The sequence below is a fragment of the Tenrec ecaudatus genome, chromosome 1 (assembly GCF_050624435.1).
Source record: "Tenrec ecaudatus isolate mTenEca1 chromosome 1, mTenEca1.hap1, whole genome shotgun sequence".
NCBI classification, from domain to species: domain Eukaryota; kingdom Metazoa; phylum Chordata; class Mammalia; order Afrosoricida; family Tenrecidae; genus Tenrec; species Tenrec ecaudatus.
This window is the reverse complement of record NC_134530.1, coordinates 317,182,289-317,208,336: the sequence shown is the minus strand read 5'-3', so window position 1 is coordinate 317,208,336 and position 26,048 is coordinate 317,182,289. Positions and strand designations below refer to the sequence as shown.

The 26,048-nt window shown below is 45.2% G+C and overlaps 1 long non-coding RNA gene across 12 annotated transcripts in view; it reads left to right on the top strand.

Annotated features, from left to right (window-relative positions):
* Positions 1-26,048, top strand: part of LOC142428465 (uncharacterized) — a 460,410-nt gene that overhangs the window by 115,479 nt on the left and 318,883 nt on the right. For all 12 annotated transcript variants that reach the window (XR_012780395.1, XR_012780394.1, XR_012780391.1 and 9 more), the window contains exon 3: positions 10,717-10,761. This is a non-coding gene — a long non-coding RNA (uncharacterized LOC142428465). The remainder of the gene's footprint in view (positions 1-10,716; positions 10,762-26,048) is intronic.

Here is a 26,048-nt window from a genome sequence, read left to right as displayed (position 1 = left end):
TGAAAATATCAAATACCCTGCTGCCATTGGAGCTTCACTACAAGGAAATCTCAGAAATGTGTATATATTCTGAACCACAATCATTCAGAGTTGGTGATATCTGGACACATGGAGATTGACGTACCTGGGAGAAAAAAAACGTGACTAAATTAACTTAATTTTTCACCGTGGTAAATATTCTAGTCAACAATAGCTATTTTAACAAAGTGCGTATGTGATTCCATGGCTGTAGCTACATTCCATCACGTTGTAGAACGGTCACTACCGTTCATTCGAATGTCTTTCTGCACCCGACACAGAAATTCACTACCCCACCCCTGCTATGGCTCATGATAACCACTATTGAATTTTCTGTGTGTTCCCAAACATCTTATGTGAATAGTGTATTTCACATACAGCATCTTAGCTTATTAAATATTCACTTATGTAAAGGAAGACCTTCTTGAAAAGTACAAATGAAGGTTGCCTTATTTTCCTCTATTTCCTTATTGAATATGTTCCTGCACCTGAGCTTGCTCTGCATGAAGTAATGGGTAGAGCAAATTATCCTGCGATAATATTACTTTGTGTGTCTCTGGGAGAAATGGTTCATATTCGTATTGAGCTTTTGTTGCCTGGGTCCTAAATAGGCCATCGTGTTTCAGCATGTTATCTCTATCTCTATCTCTATAATTATATATAGATGTAATCTCCCAAATCACTGGAAAGAAGGAATGAGAACATTTCTCAAAAAGGGTTGGCTTCATGGTTTAGAAATCCCCTCTTTGCTTGCACTGCCTGATCGTATTTCAGTGCAGGAAGACTCGCTTTGATTTACAGGGCCTTATAAAATGCTCCTTTTTGTCCTGAGAGTGACAAACCTGCTGTGAAAAGGGCATGTACCCTGAGTTTTTCTGATGATAAAATTTATAAAGCCAAACAATAATCTCTTTGGAAACTCCTCAAAGCTGGGACGGAATCTGTTCAGGCCAGTTTTCACAATGTCCAGCATGGGGCCCCATGTGGACAATCCTCAGTGAATGTCTTTGTTGGTGGTGATGAATGACGATCGGAACTGAACAAAGGGTGCGAAGCACAGGGGTGTGTGTACCATGATTGATAGGAGGCCCGTAGATGGGAGGGAAATAAAATAGAAAGAATGGGCAGACGTAGGACACATTCAAGCATATGCTCCTGTTATTCCTACAAAGGAAACGATGGTTATGGTTATCTGCCAATGGTTCGCTCTGTAAGCTCGTCGTCCGTGGTTTACAGGTGTCAGAGACTTGGGGAGTAGAGTGGCAGGTCATTTGTGGCTGAACTCTATGTTAGCTTTGTCTTGACACCTTGCTTCCAATTTTCATTCAGTCCCTCTCTTCCCTTCTCTTTTCCTGGCTCCCTCCGTGGGAAAATCCGTGCTTGTGTCTGTTGTAAGTGACTCTCAGGGTGAGGCGAATGGTTAACTTGCTTGGTTGAGAATTGTTTTGAGTCCAACCGGAGGGGTATCAGCTACAGGCCTGGGGATGTGTTCTCCTCCACGCCCCTAAGGAAAGCATGGAGCCCAAGCCCCTACGGAGCACAACTCTGCCAGACGTACCGCGTTTCCTGTGAGCTGGGGTTGATGAGAGAGGAAGTAGGGATGGTCCCCTGTGGCGTAAGGAGATCTCAATCTTTTCTTTCGCATATCCAGACACCATATCCGGTAAAGGAGGGAGCCCTTGAAATCCACAGTCTCCTAGGGGAAGAATACGGAGTCTTGCGTGTACAGGACAAAGCACAGCCTTGGCGTGTTCTAGTGCACAAAGTTCATTTTCTTACACTACTGGATAGTATATAAATAGATACATACTAGCTTGCCTGTGGGTGAATCAAAAAAATACATTTAGTTTATTGTTACTGTGTAGAAATTGACTCAAAGTAGCCTTGGCAGGGGAGAACATTTCTGTTTAGATAAAAGATGGTAGGTAAAAATCTAGTGTACAGGTGTATATTGTGGCCATGGACACAGGCACGCCTGCAAGGAGTTAAGGTGATCTTGAATGAAAAGGCCTGCCTCTTGCTCAGGTCACATTTTGCCAACCTTTTTGCAGAAAGGTCCTGTGATTGAGCATAGGAGGAAAAAGTGTCCTTGGTTTACTTTCAAGAACTTTCTTTATGGTAAACTCAGTACTCCTTAGCCCTTAACGCCCTATTACCTCTCCTCCAAGTGCCTGGTAGCCAGTAATAAACTGTTATTTCCACAAATTTGCCTATTCGAGATAGTCCGTACGTACAGGCCCTTTTGGCAGCCCTTAGCATGTGTTTTGAAGGTTCATCCACAGCGCCGCATGGCCCATCTGGGGACGTGTGACCGGCATGTGGCAGTGCCATTCAGCAGATGCTGGGCTAGGATGGACTGCAGGAGGTGCAGATACGCTGCTGCCTGCCTGAGAGCTCTGAATACAGTGATAGTTCAAAGATCCTGCAACGGAAGAGGCATGCTCTTCCAAATCCTTTTGTACGGGAGGCGTACCAGTTTTCGCATCTAGATTTTATCAGTAACTTTAAGGAAGTAGCACTTAAAGGTTTCCGTTGATGTAGAACATGCAGGTGCTGAAGTGACCCGTACTGTCCTCGAGGGTTTGAATTACAGATGGGATCATGAGTGCTGTCCCTCCCAGATGGTTGCTTTCTCAGCAGGTCTGTCTGTTGCCTGACCATCCATCCCTCCATTTATCTCACTCCTCCATTCCATCACTCATCCACTCACCCTCTGAGCCACTCATCCACCTGGCTACCCACCCACGCGTCCGTGCATCCACTTGCCAATCCATCCGATTTAGCATGTAGTTTTTGTTGTTGGGTGCTATCAAGGTGAATCTGACTCACAGTGCCGCCCCCCACTCCCCCCTGGACAAAGTAGTGCTGTCCCATGGGGTTTGCTTGGCTGTAATGTCTATGTAGGTAGGTCTCTCTCTGGCCTACAAAACCCCAGGTGGGTTAGAACTGCCGCCTTTTGAGTCAGTAGGGCCCTTCGTACCACATTATAAGTAGTTTCATTATTTCTAGTTTTTTTTCATTTTTAATTCATCCCACTGAGGCAAAGTTTTCTTATATTTGGAATAGGAGGAGTGGGAGGGACTTGGGCAGATTATTCAAAGGGTTTGGTTACTTTTAGACTCCAGAGATTCTTCCGATTTTATTATGTACAAGACATCGCGAAGAACATGTAGATGAACTAAACTTAGTTCTTGGGTCAAAGAAACACCCAGTCTGGTAGGAATACATTCGCGCCTCATGTGCGACATGGTTTGATTCCCAAGACAAGGTTGTTTTTCCCAAATCAGTGTTAGACCAAAACGGAGGATGACGGCACAATGACATACACAACGACAAATTACGTCCTTACAGAACTGCCCCAGCACATCCCTCCATAACTGCCGCACCACAGGCTCGTAGTGCAGCCGAGAGGAGCCATGCTTTATCCTTGACAGCCAGCGTGACTCTTGCGTGGCACCCTGTCATTTGTTATTGCCAGACGTTCCTGTCAATGTGCAAAATACTGGGGCACCGATTCTTTGCTGTGGTTGTAAGTGTGAAGTGTCAGCCATCTAGCTAGTCGGTAAGCGAGGAGTAGCTGTAATGCAAATAGAGAATTCCCAGGGACAAAATTCAGTTAAAATGAGACGGGAGGTCGTAGAAGGGGAAAGCTATTTTGGGGGTGTCAATATGAAGAAGACTTGAGGAGTAAGGTGGCATTTATTTTTGAGTTAGGTAATAGGAAGGCAAGCGTCTCAACATTGTCCAGTGATTCACATTGGTGACTCCTTTCATGTTTCTCATAGCGAGATGGGCAGCATTGTCTGGTTGGCAGGCAGTGAAACCTAGATGCAGGGAAGGAGATGAAATAACAAGAGTGAGATGAAGTAACAAGTCTAAAGTCACCCAGTTGTTAATGGCTGGGCTGTCTCCGGCAACAGTTCTACTCTGGATAGCTGGGGGCATGATAGCAGCCAGCCCAGGGGTCCTCAAACTATGGCCCGTGGGCCACATGCAGCCAGCCAAGGACAATTGTCCTGCCCTGCAGGTGTTTTTGTCCCGTTTTGTTTTTTTACTTCGCAATAAGATATGTACAGTGTACATAGGAATTTGTTCATAGTTCTTTAAAAAAAAAAACCAACTATAGTCTGGCCCTCCAATGGTCTGAGGGACAGGGAACTGGCCCCCTGTTTAAAAAGTTTGAGGACCCCTGATACCAGCCCCTACTATCTCACAGGGTGAGGACAGGCCAAGCCAAGTAACACTGGACATTGCACCACGGTGTCACACTCGTTTGGCCTTAGAGAAGGGAAGGGAGCACAGGAAATCCAGTGGGCTAGAGGATGGTGTGTGTAGATAGTAGGGTCAGGGACTAGAAGGACAGTTTGGGATTTGATTGATGAGACTTCAATATTGGACTACAAAGTCTGGCCTTTATTTGGCACTAAAGTAGATTTTGTGCAGAGATAAGGTTGGGGGTCCGGTTTATTTCAGGATGTTTATGACTCTTGACCATTTTAGGATTCTAACAGGATTTCATGCTCTTAAGCTCTTCATTGTGATGCTAAGGGAACCCTGTCTCCCACCCCCAAATCCAACCCTCCCAGTATCTCAGGAATCTAAGCCATTGAGCATTTTTCCCTGGGGCCTTGCCCCACCACTGCACCATGCTGAACGTCAGCACCATAGCAAACCCGGCTCAATTCCTAGGATTCTGTGAAGATGGCTTCATCTTCTCCCTTTGTGCCACTCCCTAGATTTCCACCCCTTTTCTGCTATTTCGAGCCGTCTTCTGTTCAATACATGAACAATCATATCTTCTTTGACTTGGCCGGGGAAGAATATACCATAATATTTAGATTAAAACAGTCTAATAACGCCGCTAGAAAAATATGTCCTGGTGACATGATGAATTCCTCCTTTTCTTTTTTATTCATGATTTCCTGGGGTGGCCTACTGGAGGCAAAAACAACAACCCCAAAACTGATTTGATTCTCCGTGGGTGGTCAGGCAGGGTTGTAAAGACTCTTGTTTGTTTTGTGTTAAAGCTTCAAAGCCAGGCAGGCTTCCCTTGCACAAAGACTTACTAAGAGGAGGGGATTTTTTTTTTTTTAGGTTTCTGTGTATAAAGGGAGATTCTGAGCACCCATCTTCCTTTAGAACTCTCTAGCTCATGTGATTAGAGGGTCCCTCTTCCCAGGGAATCTTTGTAGTTTCACTCATTGGTCGTTGCCTGCTGTCCTAGGGAGGGTAAATGGAAAAATCACATGCCCTTCCTTCTACTTTAAGCATGCACTTAGTGAGGAATCTAACAATTGAAGACCCGTTAGGAAGCCGTGAAATCTCTGTGTGTGTGTGTGTGTGTGTGTGTGTGTGTCTTGGGGTGCTCGGGAGGCTTGTGCTGTTACAACTTGTTCTGGTTGCATGCGCCTGCACGGTCCAATTAGTGGGGCCCTCCTGCTGTGGGGTGGAAGGATAGTTGGAGTTGGGGTTCGGGCTGACTAAACGCAGGCTGCGTTTTCCTGCCCGCTCTGCAAACCCCTCTCAGCACCCCGAGTCCCGTGGGAGCTCTGGAGAGCCAACATCCTTGCACACTGGGCAGTTTCTGCTGTGCGTGGTGAGTGTGTGTCAGCCATGTTATTTACCCACGCTTACTTTCTCCATTTCATAAATTTAATTGTGTTAATGGAGGAGGCTGGGAGAGCCAGGTTCTTTTAAGCCTGTGGGGAGCAGGGCAGCTGTGTCCCGCATCAGAAGACTGACTTGTCTCATAGGTTGTCCTGCCATGTGATTCAGGAGACAGATGTGCTTAAGGCAATTACATGGGTCCCTCTATGATGCGGAGAATGACCTTGAACCCTATGGAACCAGAAGCCTGCTTTGTGTTATGCGTTCACCCACTGAAGCGACGACCTTGCCTCAGTTTAACTAGTGCTGCAGTAGGTGTTGAGGCCCTAGGTAACCCGTCCCCTTTAAAAGGAAGAGAAGAAAAGGCCACCGCAAGGGACATGGTTGGAGCTTAGGTGACTTGCCCAGAGCTTTGCTTTTGGAAGCCAACCCGTCATAGACCTGTGGCGGCCGAGGGCTCTCTGCCTCAGCAGGACCCTGTGGTTCAGAGCAGAAGGGCCCCGGCTTCCCGCCAGCTTGCAGTCTCTAAGGTCTTTTTGAGCTGCTGGTCTTTAAGTTGGCTTAACCGCTGTGCCACCAGGACTCCCATTTTGGAACCACGTGCCCGTAACGTAAGTGGATTGGGATATAATGTCTGAACATTTTAGTGGGGAGAGTACACCCTCCAACCTTCTTTCCTGTATCCTTTTCCTGTTTATACAAACATTTTATCAAAGGAGAAATGTCAGGAGTTCCCACCATACCTGCTGTCATGCAGTTGGTGCCAACTCGTGGACCTTTGGGCAGAGAAGAACCGCAGCACAGGGCTTGTAAGTCTGTCCGTCATTACAGATGCAGACAGCCCCCTTGGCCCCTGGTCAAGCAGACGGTTGGCTCCAATTGCTGACCTCTGACCTTCCCCTTACCAGGCGAGCGCTAAGCACTTGTGCCACCAAGACTCCTTGAATATTCTCTCCCACACAGTGCCATGGAGTCACCACACAGAACTGCCCCTGTGGGTTTCATGGGAGCTTGTGGTGAGGAGCCCAACACATAATCACTGTGCTATCAGGGCTTGCTTATTAGAGTGGAATAAATAAATATATTAGAAATGTTATAAGTCAATTTCGCCAAATGTTCTACTGGGTAATTATCTTATTCGGGCATTCCTGTATTATGAATTTCTGACTTAAGGACAACTCCTACTTGCTTTTCAGTGTAATGAGTACATAGTTCTATCTATATGTTAAGAATTAAGGCTGCAGATGGACATTGGACCTCAACTCAAATACTTCCTTAACACAAGAACACTTTGTTCTAATAATCCGGCATTCTGTGATGCTCACCTTCCTGACAGGATTGCTAAAGACAATTGGGTGCATAAGCAAATGTGATGAGGAAAGCTGATGGTGTCTGGCTATCAAAAGATATAGCATCTGGGGTCTTAAAGGCTTGGAGATAAACAAGCAGCCAGGCCATCTAGTTCAGAAACAACAAAGCCCACATGGAAGAAGAACACTAGCCTGTGTGATCATGAGATGTTGATGGGATCAGGTATCTAAGACCTAGAGTAAAACCATACCCAAGGTGAATGGGGTGGTGGGGGGCATGGAGTGGAGATTCAATGCCCATATGTAGACAATTGGACATCCCATCACAGAGGGGTCACAGGGAAGAGATGAGCCAGTCAGGGTGCAATATAGCACTGATGAAACTCACAACTTTCCTCTAGCTCTTTAGTGCTTCCTTCGCCCCACTATCATGACTTCAATTCTACCTTACATATTGCATTAGACCAGAACATGCACACTGCTACAGATAAGAGCCGGCAACACAGAGAATCCAGGATAGATAAACCCCTCAGGGCCAACAAGGAGAACAGAGATACCAGGAGGATTAGGGGAAGGTGGGGGGAAAAAGGGGAAACTGATCACAAGAATCAATCTAGAACCCCTCCCAGGGGGACAAATAACAGAAAAGTGGGTGAGGGGTGATGGAGGACGATGTAAGATATAGAAAAATAACAATCTATAACTTATCAAGGGTTCATGAGGGAGGGCGGGCGGGGAGGAGGGGGAAGAAATGGGGAGCTGATATCAGGGGCTCAAGTGGGAAGAGAATGCTTTGAAAATGATGATGGTGGCTTATGTGCAAATGTGCTTGACACTTTGGAGGAATGTATGGATTGTGATTAGAGATGTAAGAGCCCCCAGTAAAAGTATTTTGAACAAACAAAAACCCAACACCCATTCAGCAACAGATCTATCATCAGTGAAAACCCTTTGAACTATTTCTTGCCTTAAAACCCAAACCAAAAGCCAACTCTATGAATCGATTCCAACACATACTGGCCCTCTATCGGTTCTCAAGGCTGTAAATCTTTATGGGAATCTATATCATCTTTTCACGAAGGATCAGCTCTTGGACTTGAATTGTCAACCTTGAGGTTTACAGTCCAACATCGAACTCACAGAGCCTCACTCAGTGCCACTGAGTTAATTGCAGCTCACAGAGAGCCTGTAGGGCAGGGAAGACCACCCATTTGGGGTTCCAAGACTGTACATCTTTACAGGAGTCAAAAGCCTCTTAGTTTTCCTGTGTGGTGACTGGTGGTTTTGAACTACCAACCTTGGCAGTTAGCAGCCCACCATGTAACCCACTATGCTACCAAGGCTCCTGGACTCAGGCTAAATAAGAGCCATTTATACCTGATTCGACTTAACTAGAAATTCTAAAGACATACTTAGGATCTCATTTGTGACCCAGATATTGCCTGTAATCAAATAACACTTTTTACAGAATGTCAGAATTGTTAAACTTTAGTCTAGGAGGAGAAGGCAAACTTTACCCTTGGGAGAACAATTTAAATTTTTTTTCTCCAATATTTTTGTTGGCAGGTAATTTACATATCATACAGTTCAATAGTTCAGTGATATCAAGAAGAATGGTACAACCAATACCACAATCAGGTTGAGAAGGTTTCCTTCATTCTTGTACCCATCGTTATGAGCTCCCCATCCCCCATCCTCCCCTGCCACATTCTCAAGGAAACGTTAATCCAACGCCCGTCTATAAATTTACCTATCCCGGATACCACATACAGAAAAACATTAGCACAGCAAACAACGATACCCAAGTAAAACCGATAATAACCTCAGTCAAAAGGAAGAGAGGAAAAACAAATAAACAAACAAAAAACCTAGAACAAATTTAAATGGGTCCTAAGATAGAGCAAATGATAGGGTGCTAAATTTGAACCTGACTGCATCTGCAGCCGTCCACTCTCCAGTGCACTCTGCATGAGAGCAAGGGCATTCACCAGGGGCTTACTCCACCTGTGTTTCACCTTCAGTCTTTTTTACTTTCTTCCTGAAATAGCTTTAAAATGGTTCAAAAAGGAGATCAAATGGTAAGATAGTACAATTAGACTTTCTTTGTCTGCTATAATTGACTCTACAATGCCCTCTGTCTGATAACAGGGTTATTCATCTCTTTCAACTATGATCAGAGGGGGCCCTGAAATTGGATTTTGGGCTTCCACTGTCATCTACAGCCTACTGAAAACCAGCTGTTCACAATTTAGACTCTAATATCATTCTCTGCTTTAGAATTGGATCATATTATTTGCAATCCTTGGGCCACACAGGCTGGTGTGCTTCTGTTGTGTGGACTTGGTTGACGCCTCACTTAGGTGGCTGCTTGTGTGAAGACAAGCCTTTAAGACATCAGATGCTGTTTTTTTTCCTGACAGCGGGGCACCATCTACTTTCTTCAGCACACTTTGTGATAGCACCCATATTGGCAGTGGTCCCTTCACGACAGCGAGCAACCCTTGTTAGACTCTTGCGTTTGCTTTTAGTCCTGGACCCAACGTTCATCACAGCTTCAGTGGGACTCCATGTGCAGTAGGATGGCACCCTCAGTATGGCAGACAGCACCATGTAGTGGGGACAACTCCTTGGGTGCTCACCACCTTGAGACTTTGAACCATGGTTGGAACCACTTGGCCACTGCCGAGCAGCTGTCTTGCTGCCCATTCGCAGCCCCGGCCAATACACATGGATGCTGTGGGTAGCAGCCTTCCAAAATGACCCTGGAGGTTGAGTGAAATAAGCCATATAAAAGAGCTACCTTAGAATCAACCACACAACTAGTTTAATTCAAGAACATAGGTAGGGAGTCAAGAACTCCAAACTCACTGCCACCGAGTTGATGCAGTGGGCTGCTCACCACAAGATCAGTAGTTCAAAACCACGAGTGCATCTGCAGGAGAAGGAGGAGGCTTTCTAGTCAAGTGAGAAGCTATAGTCGGGGAAATCCACAGGAGGAGTTTTGTCTTGTTCTATAGCAGCGGTTCTCAACCCGTGGGTCGTGACCCCTTTCACAGGGGTCGCTCGATTCATAACAGTAGCAAAAATACAGCGATGAAGTAGCAAGGAAAATCATTTTATGGTTGGGGGGGGGTCACCACAACATGAGGAGTTGTATGACATTAGAAAGTTTGAGAACTGCTGTTCTATAGGGTCGTGCTAAGAGACAGTATCCATGAAAAATACCAACCATATAATTTCATGTTGGTTTGCTTGCTTTCTTTTCTGATTACTCCTCATGGCTGGTATTTTCTAAATACAGATTTGGGAGTCATTGTGGAGAACATGGAAAACTCCTCTTTCTGCAGAGAGTGAAGCCGGGGTCTGTTAGGAGATCATGACCGTGCTGATGGCTGGTGCCTGTAGAATATGTGGCTTATTTCATTCTTCCTCTAGAGCCATTTTAAAAGGCTGCTGTCAGCAGCATCCATGTGCAGCGGCTGGGGCTGCGAGCGGGCCAGAAGAGTGATTCCAACCATGGTTCAACGTCTCAAGCTGGTGGGACTTAAACCCCACTCAGGCCCCCCAGTTCTGGATACTTCCAGTTCCAGGTTACTGGGGACCATATCCTGCTCTGACCTGATCCATTCCATGCCAGGTTGGCCTGGGTATGACTTAAGAAGCCCCTTTCCAAAATCCCTGCTGGGAGACTAGAAACGTGTACTGCTTCTGCCCGATTGCTCCTACTGACCTCTTCTGTTGACTCAGAAAACTCCTGACTCACTTTCTCTTTCTCTCCCAGCATGCCCCGGGGAATTCAGAAGGTTTAGCCTCCAGCATGATTCAGGTAAGACACTTTCCGAAGGGGACAGTCTTCTGGGGACTGGGCTACACTGATTTCTTTTGCGGATGCAGCCTGCTGACTGTCTTTCCCTGAGCTTCCTCAAAGCCCCTGATGATGAGCCATTCTATGCTTCTCATCCTTCCTGCTTTGATTCCGGTTGATTCCCTCCCTAAACTATTACACCACCTTCCGTGTGGAAGGAAGAGCTGGTCTTATTTGTGTCTAAGTATGCATGTATGCACGTAATGATGTATGCATGTATTTGTCTTTATTGTGGAAATATATATAAAACAAAATATTTGCCATGCATATAAATAATATGTGTACTTTTGATACACACATGTACATTGTAACAGTCTAAAACATGCATGAAAATGATCATTTCTATATTTATGATTGGATTACCCTTGAGAATTGGGCAAAGGATACACTATCTCTATAGTGCTTTTGATTTTTTTGTCCCTATGTGTATCTCTTAAATATAAGAACTTGTGTTTCTCTTAAGTACAAATACAAAACTGTTTTCACATTTAAATCAATAGTTAATTATTGTTTCTTTTATGTTCGGTCCAGGTACTATTCAATTTTCACACTGTAGAGACAGTTACTATGAAAAATGAGTCTTATGTGATCATGAGGTGTTGATGGGATCAGGTATCAGGCATCAAAGACCCAGAAGAAAATATCATATCAATGTGAATGTGGGGGAGTGAAGAGTGGAGACCCAAAGCCCATCTGTAGATAATTGGACATCCCCTTACAGAAGGTCACAAAGAAGAGAAGAGCAAGTCAGGGTGCAGTATAGCACCAATGAAACATGCAACTTTGCTCTATTTCTTTCATGTTTCCTCCCCCCACTATCATGATCCCAATTCTACCTGACAAATCTGGCTAGACTAGAGCATGTACATGGGTTACAGAACAGATAAGAGCTGGAAACACGGGAATCCAGGACAGATAAACGTCTCAGATCCAATAATGAGAGTCATCATACCAGGAGGGTAGGGTAAGGTGTGGGGAGAAAGGGGAAACCGATCACAAGGATCTACATATAACTGCCTCCCTGGGGGACAGATAACAGAAAAGTGGGTGAAGAGTAAGACATGAAAAAATAATAATTTATAAATTATCAAGGGTTCGTGAGCGGGGGAGGGTGGGGGCATGAGGGGAAAATGAGGAGCTGATACCAAGAGCTCATAGAAAGAAAATATTTTGAAAATGGCGATGGCTACAAGTGTACACATCAACACAATGGATGTTTGTGCGCATTGTGATAAGAGCTGTATGAGACCACAATAAAACGATTTTTTTTAAAAAGTGTCTTAGTTGGTTCTTTCAAGTACTCAGAGATGCCATAAGTGTGTTCTGAATATTCTGTAGTCTGAATATTCTCCAATATTGTGGTCCCAGGAGCAGTGCAGTAGGTTCCATCTGCTATCAGGCCTCAGCCTAGACGGGCTGGATCTGAAAATCTAGAGTAAGTGCTTTAACAGCCTGCGTCTGTAAAGAAGACAGCCTTGGGCACCAAATGGGCAGTTCTGTGGGATCGAGAACAGGCGCTCCAGGCTACTCCACTATCACTACCAACCCCCAAACCCAACTCACTGCTTTGAGTCCATGGTGACTCACAGTGACCCCAGAGCGTAGGGTAGAACTGCCCCTGTGAGTTTCTGGGATTGTAACTCTTCATGGGAGTAGAAATCCCATCCTTCTTCTGGCGGGTTTGAACTGCTGACCTTTCTGTTAGCAGCCCTATGGTGTGACCACTATGCCAGGGCTCCTCAGATCACTGCAGTTAAGAGAATTCAGTGGTTGAATGAAATCCCAAATGCTGCCTCCCACCTCACCCTTCTCGTTCACACTTGCTCTTATGTTTCACTTTAACAGACATCCCGCTTTTTGCGGGACAGCCCTGTTTTTGATAATTTTTCCTGCGTCCCATGGCATTTTTTAAAAGTCCCAATTTTTGGTAAGAAAGCTAGGGTATACGGTTTTCGGCTGTCATGTGGCTATTTCACCAGGATATGAGTTTTATCAATGGTGTCCCGCTTTACCAATGTTAAGATCTGGTCACCTTAACTTAGGGACATCTCCTGAAACACCTGCACATCTACCACCTAGAGAGGGGCCCTGGGGTCCCAACCACGAGCAGACAGTGGGCTAACCCAGAGGTCAGCAGTCTGAACTCTTCGGTGGCTTCCACGGAGAAAAGAGCTGGCGATCTCCTCTCCAGATTGCAGTCTAGGAAATCCTGTGCTGGGGCAGTTCTGCGCTGTCACCCAGGGCCACTGTGAGTGGACTTGACCACTCCCACAGCACCATACCACCCCCACCAAGAGGGTGGAGAGCCCAGGCCACGCTGCTGCCAGCCCCAGCTGGGCTCAGCACCCAGCATCGCCTGCTCACAGGGATGAGGTCGATGAAGCCTGTGGAGTCGGAGGGTAGGGGTCATGGTCACCTCAACTTCCTGGGACTAAATGGACTACGTGACGTCAGCGATCTAGGCCCATTTGATAGTGAAATTGGTTGCTGTTTTAAGGGACATCTTCCCCAGCTGTGGTTTTCACTCACTGGCTGTATATGCGGATCACCTAGGCAGCTTTTAGACATCTGTGGTGCCCTGGCTTCACCCCAGGTGATTTCAATTTCAGTTAGCTGGAGGTGGAGCTGAGCAGCAGTAGGATTAAAGGGATCCCTGGTGGAGTAGTGGTTATGTGTTGGGCTGCAATCCACCAAGGCAGCAGTTTGAAACCACTGCCTGCTCCTTGGGGAAAAGACTGGGCTGGGCTTTCTACTCCAGGAAAGAGTCTTAGAAACGCACGAGGGGCAGTTCTGCCTGCCCTATAGACTCACTATGAGTTAGGATTGACTCAATGGCGGTGAGATCAAGGGAATCGAATTACAGTCCTGGAGTGAAGACCAGTGTTTGTTTGGCTTGGCACCCAGATGGGGAAAGAAGGTGAAAACAGCACAAGAAGGTGCACTTTAAGGGAGTTGACATGCTTTTTCGTGAATAAGTGCTTTCAAAATGTGCTTCTTAAACTGTTGGTTTCTGTTGATGTTAACTGCCTTCAAGCCTGTTTGGACCCAGAGCAACCTCACCACCCCCTGTGACAGAGAAAAGGTCGTTAGTCTTTTTAACTTTAGGGTGACAATCATCCGCTCCTGTACTGATCACGGTCTAGGAAGCCCTAGACCTAACCCTCCTTTGTAAGCCTTTGACCCACAACTATCAAGCTGATTCTCACAGTGACTCATGTGCCAGATTAGACACTCCCCCCTCCCCCTAAGGGTTTCCAGTGCCCCAGTTTTGATGCCAGCAGATGGTCGGGTCTTTTCTCCTGTAGAGCCAGCAGACAGGTTCAAACTGCCAACCTTTTCGTCATGAGCTGAGCGCTTAACCACTGGGCCACCAGCATTCCTTCTTATTCCTTTGGTGGTCTGATTTTGGGGAGTCCCACTTCCGGACCTCACTGCTACCAGGTTTGTGTGTTTGTTATTCTGCAGGGGAGTTGGTGTTGACGTTTTGTGCACTATTTCTTGTGTCTAGGTCAGGAGATTTGCATAAGGTTTAATCTACATACCTGTCAGCTTCTTGGGACAGGATGGTTTTCTATAACATGCAAATGCCAGTCCCTGTCACCTCAGTAGTTCACTGTCCCGGAAGCAGCCATAGCGCCAAAAAAGCATCGCACCAGAGCAAGTACAAGTTCCGTGGTGCAGTCTGTGATGGTTTTTCCATTTCCCTAGGACCGTGAAGTGGATGGAGCCTTTCTCTCTGTTGCAGAAGGGAGGGAAAGGAAAAGCTGAGTTGTATTTGTTGGTTGAGTGTTGAAATGTTCCATGGAAAAAGGAAAGAGAAACAAGTTCTAGTTCAGATTTTCTTGGCAGGATTTAATAGTCTACCTCCCTGCACCCCCAGCCTCTCCTCGAGTTTCTGGCAAGGGTGATTTGAAATTGCCTTGCCGGGTCTCCTCACACTCGTGGACCGAGCTGTCTTCTGCTCGCTCGCTTGCTCTTGCCGCTGACTCGCAGTGGTTCACTTGCCATCTCTCACACAGGTTATCCAAAAACCACAGAACTCATTAGAAATAAACAGCATGAACTTGGTCGGCCACATTGGGTGGATGAGCCAGATGTAAATCTGAGTTGCACTTGGGAGGTTTCTGGTGCCTCGTTTAAAGAATAAATAGAACTCTAGCCTTGAGTGGAAACAGATTTTTATTGTTCTAATTTCAAATGAAATATCTCCCTGGGAAACAAATTTTATTTTTCCAATCAAAAAAGAAACAAACGCACACATGCACACGCATGTATACACACACACATGCACACACGCATGCACGCACGCACGCACATGCACACACATGGCTGAGTCCATCCTCCCTGGGTTCCAGTGCGGATTCTATTTCATGCTCTCTGCGTCTCCTTGCTGGTTGCAGATGTGGCAGAAAGGCAGACTCCATTTCATTTTCCAGGATGGAAGAAAATGTAATCAATTCAGGAATTTCCTTATCCCTAATTGATGGCAGACGTTGAAAACCGATCAGTCACAGGCAACTAGTTGGGGTGTGTTTCAGGAAAATAAACACACATGAACACACGTCCCCAACCGTTCTGTGGCCTCCTCCCCACGCTGCAGGTTCCGAAGGAGGAGGGGGAGGTGTTGGCCTCCAGGCGAGCTGAGTCTTACAAACGTTTCCCTCTGCTGAGAGGAGTGGAAAACGAGCTAGTTCTTCATGTGATTACAATATATGATTTATGTGATTAGAAAATACCTGTTTTCTGCTGATAGGCAAGCTAAGCTGCCAGCGGGACCAAAGATTCATGTGCCACCTGTTTTTCATTCCTGCACAGCCTATAATCAGAACGAAATTAGAAATACCTCCTTACCTTTGAAGATGCAGAAAAATAAATAACTCAAATGTATTGGACTTACTTGTGTGTGTGTGTGTGTGTGTTTATCGTTCCAGATCTAAGTACATCATTTGAGCGCAAAAAATGCCAATGAGTTGAGTATACCGATCAGAGATCATGTCCCACACGTGCAGGTGAATTGTGTGTGCAAGATCTCTCCCACAGCTGGCCGGGAACTTGGTTTTGATCACACTGGGCTCTCGCTCCTTCAGAATGCACCATTGACTGGTCCGTCACGCTGCCTTCTCTTTCACGTTCGTATTTTGAGAGACCAGCCCAGGGATGATTTGTGACCCGGCCATCATGAAACACCTCCTTTCTGAAAAGCCACCCTTTCTCTTGTGCCTGCTAGGACCTTTCTGCTCATGCCGTTGCCACTTCTTTCGCATGCCATTCGATCCTGAGATCTCAGGTGCCATGTTCCCATTGCCTAACAACAAAGTTCATCAGCCTCATTCGCTTCTACTTAAATAAAAGGTTTCAAAGAAGGATGGCCACATCCTTGGTCAGCAAACTGGCCTCTGAGAAACCCCTGCCAAATTCATTGCCACGATGGGTGGAGGTTTCTGCGACTGGACATGTGTCATGAGGGCTTCCACCATCACGGGAAATGAGCTGATGAAGATCATTGACGCCCATGAGGGCCCTTCTCGTGCAGGCTTGGTGGCAAAGTTCTCTCAACTTTGAGTGGATGAGGCTGGCAGGAGGGGGGACAAGAAAGAAAAAAAGCAACAAAGGATGTTCGGGAAACAGAGAGTGGTATCCATATTCATAGCATGTCTGTAAAAGGCTTGAGAAATGGATATCAAAGCGGAAGGAGCAGACGGTTTCTTCCTTCCTCTGATGGAATTAAGTACAGTTTCCCTTAAAAAGGATAACGATGTTCGATCTTAATGGGATTACCCTAACTCAGATACACTTGGCCTTGCTCTGGCAGTCACAGTTACGACTGGCTCCAATTTCCACTTCAGGATGGTGGTTTCTGAGTCTCTCGGTTTTGCTGCCTACCAGACCGATTGCTGTTCCCAGAAGATGTCAAAGTAATGAAACTAGATGTGCATGATGTGTTACCTTGATGTTAAACTCAAGGTGGCCGAGTTACTCTGACCCATAGCAACCCTATAAGGTCGAGCCAAACGTTCTCATAGGGTTCCAAAGACTGTAATCTTCATCGAAACGGACTGCCACATAGTTCTCTTGCAGAGGGCAGGATGGGTTCAAACTGCTGACCTCTGGGTTAGCAGCTTCGTGGTTTAGCCACTCGGGCACCATGTTTACTTAGTTGGACTCTATTTCCTTTGAGTCTCAGAGGAAGATGAACCTTTACTCTATTTTTACAGGAAAATTATATTTCTTGAGCTAAACTGAATGGGGCGGGGCATTCTTTAAGAGCAGGTTTGGTAGCTAGTTTCCTAGGTTTCTCTACGTGAGTGATCTACGTGAATGGTTCTTTGGCTCACATTCCTGAGTAATGGCCTGCTCCTCCCTTTCTTTTGTATGTATTGCATGAGCTCAATGATACCGATTTACTGCTCCATAAAAAAAAAGTCTCCTGGTTAATTTTGAATATCTCCTTGTGCTGACTTAGATACTGGTTTTGTGACTTACAATAGTATCTTGGTTGTTAGATGCAACCCCTGTTAGAAATCACCCCTGATGTATAGGAACCCCCTGCACAGTGCAATGGAACGCTACCCAGATGTGTACCATCCCTGTGACCAGTTGTGGCACAGACGTGTGTGATCCCTCAGGTTTCTATTGGGTGGCTTTCTGAAGTAGATCCCCAGGCATTTCTTTCTGTTCTGTCTTAGCCTGGAAACTCTGCAGAGGCCTGTTTCCCTTCATAGCAAAATGCAAGCCTCCCATGACAGTTGGGCGGTGCCTATGTATGAACTGGGAATCAAGCTCTTGTCTCCTGCAGGAAGGCAAGAATTCTTCCACTCGGCTACCAGTCTTAGATGGCACCATTAGGATTGGTATGTCACAAGTAGGAGTGGTGAAGACGTTGCAATCAGTATTCACATGACCATGCAAATTCTTCTAGGAAATACATGATTGGATACCAGGACCCATTGTAACTGATAAATGCCCATTAGGATAGACTCTATTTTAATCTCACTCCTTTATAAGATTGATGTTTTGAAATCCTTATTCAAACAAAACAGGGCACTATTGAATTGCGTCCTCTAAGAATGATATGCCAAGGAAAACGTTTAAAAAAAAAGAAAAAGACATGTTGGTCTCGGGGGACAAGCAAAGTCAGTTGGCGGTGGATAGCTCATCAAGACCCTGTGTTACATCCTGCTTGGGTGAGGAGCGGCTGGGGTCCTAAAAGCTTGTGTGTGGTCGTCCCAGACACACCTGTCGGTCTCTCCCCACCTGGAGCAAAGGAGAGTGAAGGAGACCAAAGAACGTAAGCCCTGGACCGAAGGCCCCATGACCCACAGCCTCCTCTAGCCCGAGACCTGCAGAACTTGGCTGCCACCACCCAACTGCACTGAAGAGAAGGTCCCGGGTGGAATAGGGAAAGAATGTAATGCAAAATGTAAACTCCTAAGCGAACCAAGGACAAACACCAAACTCACAGAAGCCCCCTCCCTGCCAGACTCTTGCTCTGAGGACACCCTTTGAACCTGGAACTGAATCTACCCCGGAGGTCACCTTTCAGCCCAATGATAGATTGGCCTATAAAAATAAACAATAAGGACAGTGAGGAATGCACTCCTTAGGGCAATCAACCCCTGAGACCCAACAGTCAACATTTGCCCAAAAGCACAGATAAGAAGGTGGGGAGGGGGTGTTGGGGTGGGTAAGCAAAGGGAGGGATGAGCTAGGGGAAGGCGAGGTGGAAATGGGAGGGCGCCGACACATTGCAGGTGGGGGAATAACAGCTTATGCCAAGAACCATTTGTATATACATTGCTGAATGGGGAAGGGATTTGCTGTGTAAACCTTAACTTAAAACAATCACTCCTCCCCCGCCTCCCACACACACCTCCAACCCCAAATGCTGTTGAACATTTGGGGGAAATTAAACTATGCAAATGACTTGCAAAATTGACATTTTCAGATTCACCTAAACTTCTCCCTCTGGGGTTTTGGGACATGTGTTCCCCGTTCTGGAATGCCAAGCTTTTCCCCTGGGAGAGCGGAGTCGCTGCTCCTCATGGTTGTCCCATTGCTATACGCGCAGGGTTGGGGTGCATGCATTATCTGTTACAGTAGCGTGAGACCATTCTTTCAGACACCTTAAGCGTAACTAGACAAAGACTAGCTTCCTCTTTCTCAAAGTTCATGGCGTGCATGAAGAGGGGGTGGATTGAACCCATTCAGAAGTGCCTTGAGAGGCCGGGCTGGTGATGTGCTTCTAAACGGTTGCAGAAGTCCTATGGCACACCCACACGTTGCACTCTGTACACAGACAGGGGTCACCGTGGCTTCCACGTGACAGCAACTAACACTAGCCACCGCCATCACAGGCCAGAGGGTGCATCTTCCTGTTCCACACTAATGCAAGCCCACGGCCATGGACACCGTTCCCACTCATCCACATCCTGCAGGGGGCTCTTCCAAAGCCTTATGGGAGCCCACAGCCCCATCCTTCTGGGAGCAGCTGGTGGGTTTGAATGACTGCCCTTGCAGTCAGCAGCCCAGTGAACTCTTAGGGCCCCATTATCATTTACTCCACGCTTGGTGCGTAGGAGGCATTTGTAAAGTCTTTTCTATATTTGCAGTAACGTACGCAATCCGCTTTCATTTTACAAGTGAGAAAAGTGGCATTGGGAAATCAACCTGTCTAGGAACACAGGAATTAGCAGAGCCAGGGCTCGATCCCAGGAGTCTGACAGTGGTCTCTCACACTCTCTGATAAACTAGCCATACTGCTTGGCACATACTTACTATGGAATCCTAGCCCCGTGCAGGCCACTGTCTACAGGACTCATTGCTGTGCAGGAGAAGAACAGAGTCTTTGCAGCCAGAAGTGCCGTGTGTCCATCTAGCTCTCTGCTCATGCTGTATTAGTAACTGCTCTCAAAGCTGTTACGCAGCTCAGCACCGAAGCACCAAGGTTTCATCCAAGTGCTCAAAACCTCCGAAGCCCCCAAAACTCCCAATTCCTTGTCATCGAGTCAATTATGACTCATAGTGACGATATACCACAGGGTAGAACTGTGCCTGGGGATTCCTGAGACTGGAATTCTTTGCAAGAGTAGACAGCCTCATCTTTTCCCCACAGAGCTCCTGGAGGTTTTGAACTGCTGACCCTGTGCTGTTCAGCCCAACGTGTAACCACTACACTACCAGGGCTCCGAGTGCAGTTTCCTTTACGTCACCTCCACAGGTAAACACAGTTCACAGACAGGGGAACTCAAAAAGCCATGCTTTGGGAGGGTGATTTGTTGTTGCTGTTTGTAAACAATTTAACATACTTTTATATATAAAAGGTGTCAGGATCTTTTTAGGAATTCATATCTTGCAAAAATTTTCTGGGAGTATTAGGAAGTAGCCTTGTACAGGAATTTGGGATTTAAAGAGTTTATAATAAGGAATTTTCACATCACTGATAAGAGGCATTCTCCTTATAAGATATTGGAGCGTTTCAGAGGTGCTTGTAGTCTCTTTTGAAAAACTACCATTATTTACATCTGTAGCAAGTCAATATGAGTAATTATTTTTTAATAAGAGATCTTAATTCTTCTAACTGCTCATTGTGAGATTTAAAGGGGCCCTTGTTATTGAAGAAATATTAATTGAGCAACAAATACTTCCCAAGCATTTTGTTAAGTGCTGGGCATTTAACGACAATTAGGATGTAGTTGTTACTTTAAGGAATGCTTAATGTAGTGTAACACACACAAGTAAGACAGAGCAACGCATTATGAAGTCTACTGAGGAAAGGGGCCTGGTGTCAATATAGTTTGAAGGTTGACTAGCAGTTTCCCAGAGAAAGTAAAAGGAGCTCAAGCGGTATAGTGGTAATTCTTTGGTCTGCTGACCAAAGGTTAGCAGTTTGAAACCCATCAGCCTCTCCAAGGGAGAAAGATGAGGCTTTCTACTCCCAGAAAGATTTAAAGTCTCAGAAACCCTCAGTGGCAGGTCCACATTTCTCTGTAAGGTTGCTGAGTGGGAATAAACTCAGTTGCGTGAGTTGTGTTTTTTTGGAAATAATAATAGTTATTTTATCAAGTGAAAATATGTGTTCATATTGTTTTCTATTTTAAATAATTTAATGTAAATGAAGTTACTTTTTCAAAAACGGACCCCAGTTTCCCATTAACCATGATTTGTATATTCTTTTCTTTTCCCTCAATATTTATTGATTCTTACAGTGAAAGTTCACATGGTGAATTAACTTCCCCTTTAACATTTTTAATACAGGTTGTTTCATGACATGGGTTATGACTTTCGCAATGTGTCAACAGTCCTATTATTTTTACTGTATCCGTCCCATTTTTATCTCTCTAGCTTCCCTTCTTGCCCGTGCCCATTCATCTTGGTTTTAGCATCAATGTTGACCATTTGGTTTCAAAAAGTTCATGTTTAAGGGGGCACATTACCCACAGGTGCTACTGCTTCTCTTTAAAGCAGCAAAGTGAGTTGCAGGAAGGTTATCTGAGGGCATAGTCTGAGGGCTTCTTCTAGTTTCTATAGGTCCAATCGGTCTGGTCAGTTTTAGGAATTTTAGTGTGTCCTGCTTTTTTCTTGAATCTATCTGGAACCTCCTTTTGTGTCCCTGCTCAGAATGGTTGTAATAATAGCTGGGCACTATCTAGTTCTTCTGGTCTCAAGTTAGAAGAGACTGTGGTTCATGTAGGTTATTAGTCCCGTAAATTTATTTCTTCTTTGACCCTTTTATTTCATTATTCCTTTTTGCTTCACATGAGCAGACTCAAGAGTTGTATTGTAGATGTCCTCATATCTTTAAAAAATGATAACCTTTTTTTGAAGACTCATAAGATATTATAATTAATTGTATAGAGTTCCCCATGTTCCTTCATGTAGCTTCTTCCAATGACTATATTTTACATAACTAATCATATGTTTTCAAAGCCAGAAGCTGACAATCATATAATACTATTAAGTAGAGACTTTTAGATTACAGAAATGTTTGTTTGCATTAATTCTTACCTTCATTTGGGGGGGGTCATGTGTATATGTCTTTGATATTTTTAATGTAGATTCACAAAGAAATTCACCACAATCAGAATAAAGAACTGTTTCATTACCTCCCAGAAACTCCTACTGCTTTTAAATAGATTTATCCTGTCCCTCACCCGAGCCCATGGCAACAATGGATAGCTTTTTACATTGAGAGTCTGCTATCAGTGGGAAGAGGCAAGACACAGCCTTTGGAGACTGGCTTTTGAGAGCACGAGAACTAGCCAAGGTGTTAAATGTATCAATAGTGTGTTGTTAATATTCATTTTCATACTTATTCCTTATTTCTAGAGCTAAGAGAGGAATGGAAAGAGACAGGAAATGAACTGATCATGAATAGTTTTTATATTCTGTTAAGGAGCTTAGATTTTATTGAATGTATGTGTTCCATGGATGTGCAAGGAGGTAGTTGATAGGATTTACAGTAAAGAAAAATCAAACCTCTTATCATAACATTATTTAGTTTGTGTTTCTTTAAAATGGAAAACATGTTAATAGTCCTCTCCTCTCCTAATCAGTTGCAGAATTAAAAGTGTACAATACTAGGGGGTACCCCCCCAAAACTGATGCTCATTTGTCTTTCTGATGTGAGAGGGATAATGCATTTGGAGTTCATTTCATAAGGACGGACTGTTAATCAAGTTTTCTGTTGAACAACAACAAAAAGCCTGGCTTGTGGCAGACAGGGGACTGGTTTTGTCACCACGACAAGGCACCTGCTCACACAGCCATCTCAGGGTGCCAGTTTTGGACCCCAAACAGCATGCCTCTCTTGCCCCATGCACCTGACTCACCTGACCTCGCTCCTGGAAACTTCTTTTTGTTTCCGTGAATGAAAAGGGACATGAAAGGACAGTGATTTGACCACGTGGAAGAAAAAAATGAGGGGAGCGCTGTCAGCCATCCAAACAGATGAGTTTGAAAAATGTTTCCCAGGATGGAATCTCAGATTTCACAAATGTATTAAGTGTAATGGAGAGTAGTCTGAAGGTGATATGTTTTTCTTATAAAAATTAAATACATAGCTTCAGAAAAAATTCAGGGCTTTTTTTTGGATGGGGTACCCTCTCATATCATGCATAGAGGGAAGGAGAAATCAGAGGTAAGCACTGACCTTTATAGTGATCCACCGGGCAAATTTTGAACTTAGTCTATAAAATAGAGGTGATAAAAGCAAAGCCAGAAGACACTTATTACTATATCTAATTTTCTCTATGAGCTATTTCTTCAGTACTATTTGTAATCCGCTCTCATGGGCAGGCACTATGCTTCATGCTGAATGGGGGTGAAATGTAGAGAATGACACTAGAAGGCTAAAAACCCAGGTTTTGGAGATTCCCAAGAGATGGAGGGTAAGGTGGTGCAGATGAAGCACCAGACCAGAAGGCTGACCGGTATTGACTTGAGTGTAAGAGAGGATGGAGGGCCATAAGAAAGAGAGGAGAATTCCAGGGCAGGTCGGGGTGGGATGCCATCCAGTGGGTGGGGAGGTGTGATGAGCGGTTTGAACTGTTGAATGCAGAAGTGAAATTTAAATCTCCCTCATAATAAAACATTCATCAAAAAGAAAAGGAAAAAGAATAAGGGAGTTGGCTTTTATGTCAACTTGGCTGCACTAGGGCACTCCACAGTGTAGTTTGGCAGCCTCCCCTATGATTTGACCTAACAATATAAACAATTTCATCATGGGATTGCTCTTAACAGCAATGCCGTGAAGGGAAAATGAGGGTGGAGTGCAATGCCTTACCCAGGTCATAGCCTGATGATGCTTCCTTGGGGCTGTGGCCTGCGTCCCATGCATATATATACACATATATTTGTGTGTGTGCATATGTATCTCATCTGATACACACACAGATACACACATCTCCTACACACACAGTAGAGAACTACTCTCTCCTTTTTCTTGCTGGCCTGGATTCTGCATCTGACTTCTTGGGGCTTGTGATGGATGTCTGCCATGTTACTCGCCAACCCTGGGAGTTGTTGGCAGCCTGACATGTTGCTTACTGACCTTGGATTAATTCGCCTCAGCTTCCACCACCCTGATTCCAGGTTCATTTTTCTGCTTCCTGGTTCATCAGTCTGGAAGTGAGTTTGGAAGGGCTTCCAATTTAGCATCAGACTTACGAACTTGAGCTGGACTTGGCCTGCACGTTTCTGCAGCTGTGTGGGCTTCTCTCTTGACATGTTTCTTTTTTTTTTTTTTTGAGTTTCACTAGTTTTGCTCCTGTGGACTGCCCAGCCTAGCACAAGGAGTTACCAATATAAAGTCATGGGTTTCAGTGCCAACTGCATGTCAGATTAATCTGAGTGTATTTATTAAAGAGCAGGTGCTAACCCCACTGAACTCAAAAATCCACAAAACTTGAGCCTAGTGGTTCTTCTATGCTTTCATGTATTTATTTGAAGTATACCCTATTGATCCAACAACAAAAGTTCATCCACTGTCAAACTGAGAGCTGGGGCCCACTGGTGTGTAGGTTTCTTTCTGAAGCCATGGGCGCAGGAATCCCCCAAAACATTCACTTTTGGGGACAGATGTTAGGTAGCATGGTTCATTGCAACATTTAGGGGCTCAAGGAGGGAGAAAAGTAAATCATGGAGACATAGGCTGAGCACAAGCTGCAGGACAGAATGAAGGACGCCCACACTTCATCCAGAGTAGAGATTCCCTGATCTGTTTCCTAGACAGTAAATTGTTACAGGAGCAGAAAATCTCATTGTGATAGTCTGGGTATTTTAGAGAAACAAACCCACAGAAACTCATGAATAAAAGAGAGTTTTCTATAAAGGTTAAGTGCACATCAAGAAATCATCCCAACCCAGTGCTGTCCAAGCCCACAAGTCCAACATTAGCCCATTAACCCATACGTCCGACACCAATCCACAAAGTCCTCCTCCATCTCACAAAACACACACAATGATGCCGACTGCAGGAGGAAACCAGAGTCAGTGAATGTGTAACCATCTTAGTGCTGGCAGGGGTCTCCACAGGGCTGCTCCAGCACCAAGGCTGCATCGGGTTAGGTCCATGTGGCTTCTCCTCAGGGATGTCTTGCAGGAAGTGAGCCTTGCCAGATAAAGCAGGGAACTGGCTAGGGCAGCCGCACCCTGGTCTGACCATCACAAAGCAAGAGACCTGAGAACTAGAAGGACAAGGCTCACTGAGCCATTTATCCCTCCACCCTTGAATTAACCCCACATGTGTTTATCAGCCAGGTTGGCACAATAACCTGAGTAACTCACTCATCTTTCTCTCTTGGAGCAGCTAATGGTTTTGAACTTCTGACTTTATGGTTACCAGCCCAACACGTAACCCACCACACCACCAGTATTCCTTACTGTTACTGTCATCAAATTAGCCACAACCTCACTGCCATCAAGTCAATGCCAACTCATAGCAACCCTATAGGACAGGGCAGAATTGTCCTGGTGAGTTTTTGAGACTGTCACTGTTCACAGGAATAGAAAGCTGTGGCATTCCCTATGGAGTGGCTGGTGGTTTCGAACTGCCGACCTTGTGCCTCGCAGCCCAGCGGGTAGCTGCTGTGCTACCAGGGCTTCATCAGCATAACTAAAAGAATGGCTGATTTTTCACCGCAGAGTCTTTGCTCTTTCTTTCAATTCTATCTCAGTCTGGAAGCCCTGCTTCTGAACGGCATGGCGCACAGCTCCGTTCAGATGGCATTGGCTGCTTATGAAGTAACTGACTACAAATCAAATGAGTCTCCTGCATGAAAGCTGAGGGCTCTGCCTGTAGCCCACCCATGCTCCTTCCCTCCAATTGTTTGAGTACATTCCCCACTTATAAGGTACCCATAATAATTCATACAAATAATTCTTGGCTTTGGAGGCAACCACAGGTGTAAGTCCAAGCTCAGCCATTGGCTATCTTTTGTGAACGTGAACACCATTTCACTTATGTTAGCTTCCTGTACTCACCTTGCAATGGGAGATGGGGCTCGGGCCAGGTGTGTGTGTGTGGCGGGGGGAGGGGGAGAGCACACCCCTGGCAATTCTTCCTTCCATCAGGATGTGGGGCTTATTGGAATCAAACAGGTAAAGCACTTGGCAATGGGCTTGGTACATAGTGATGGCTCAATTAAGGACCACAGTTTTTGGACTTTCCCTTTCTAAATTTTATGCCAGTAAATATTGAGATCACAGTATATGCAAAACAATATGTACTGATGGAATCCACAGGGATTTAA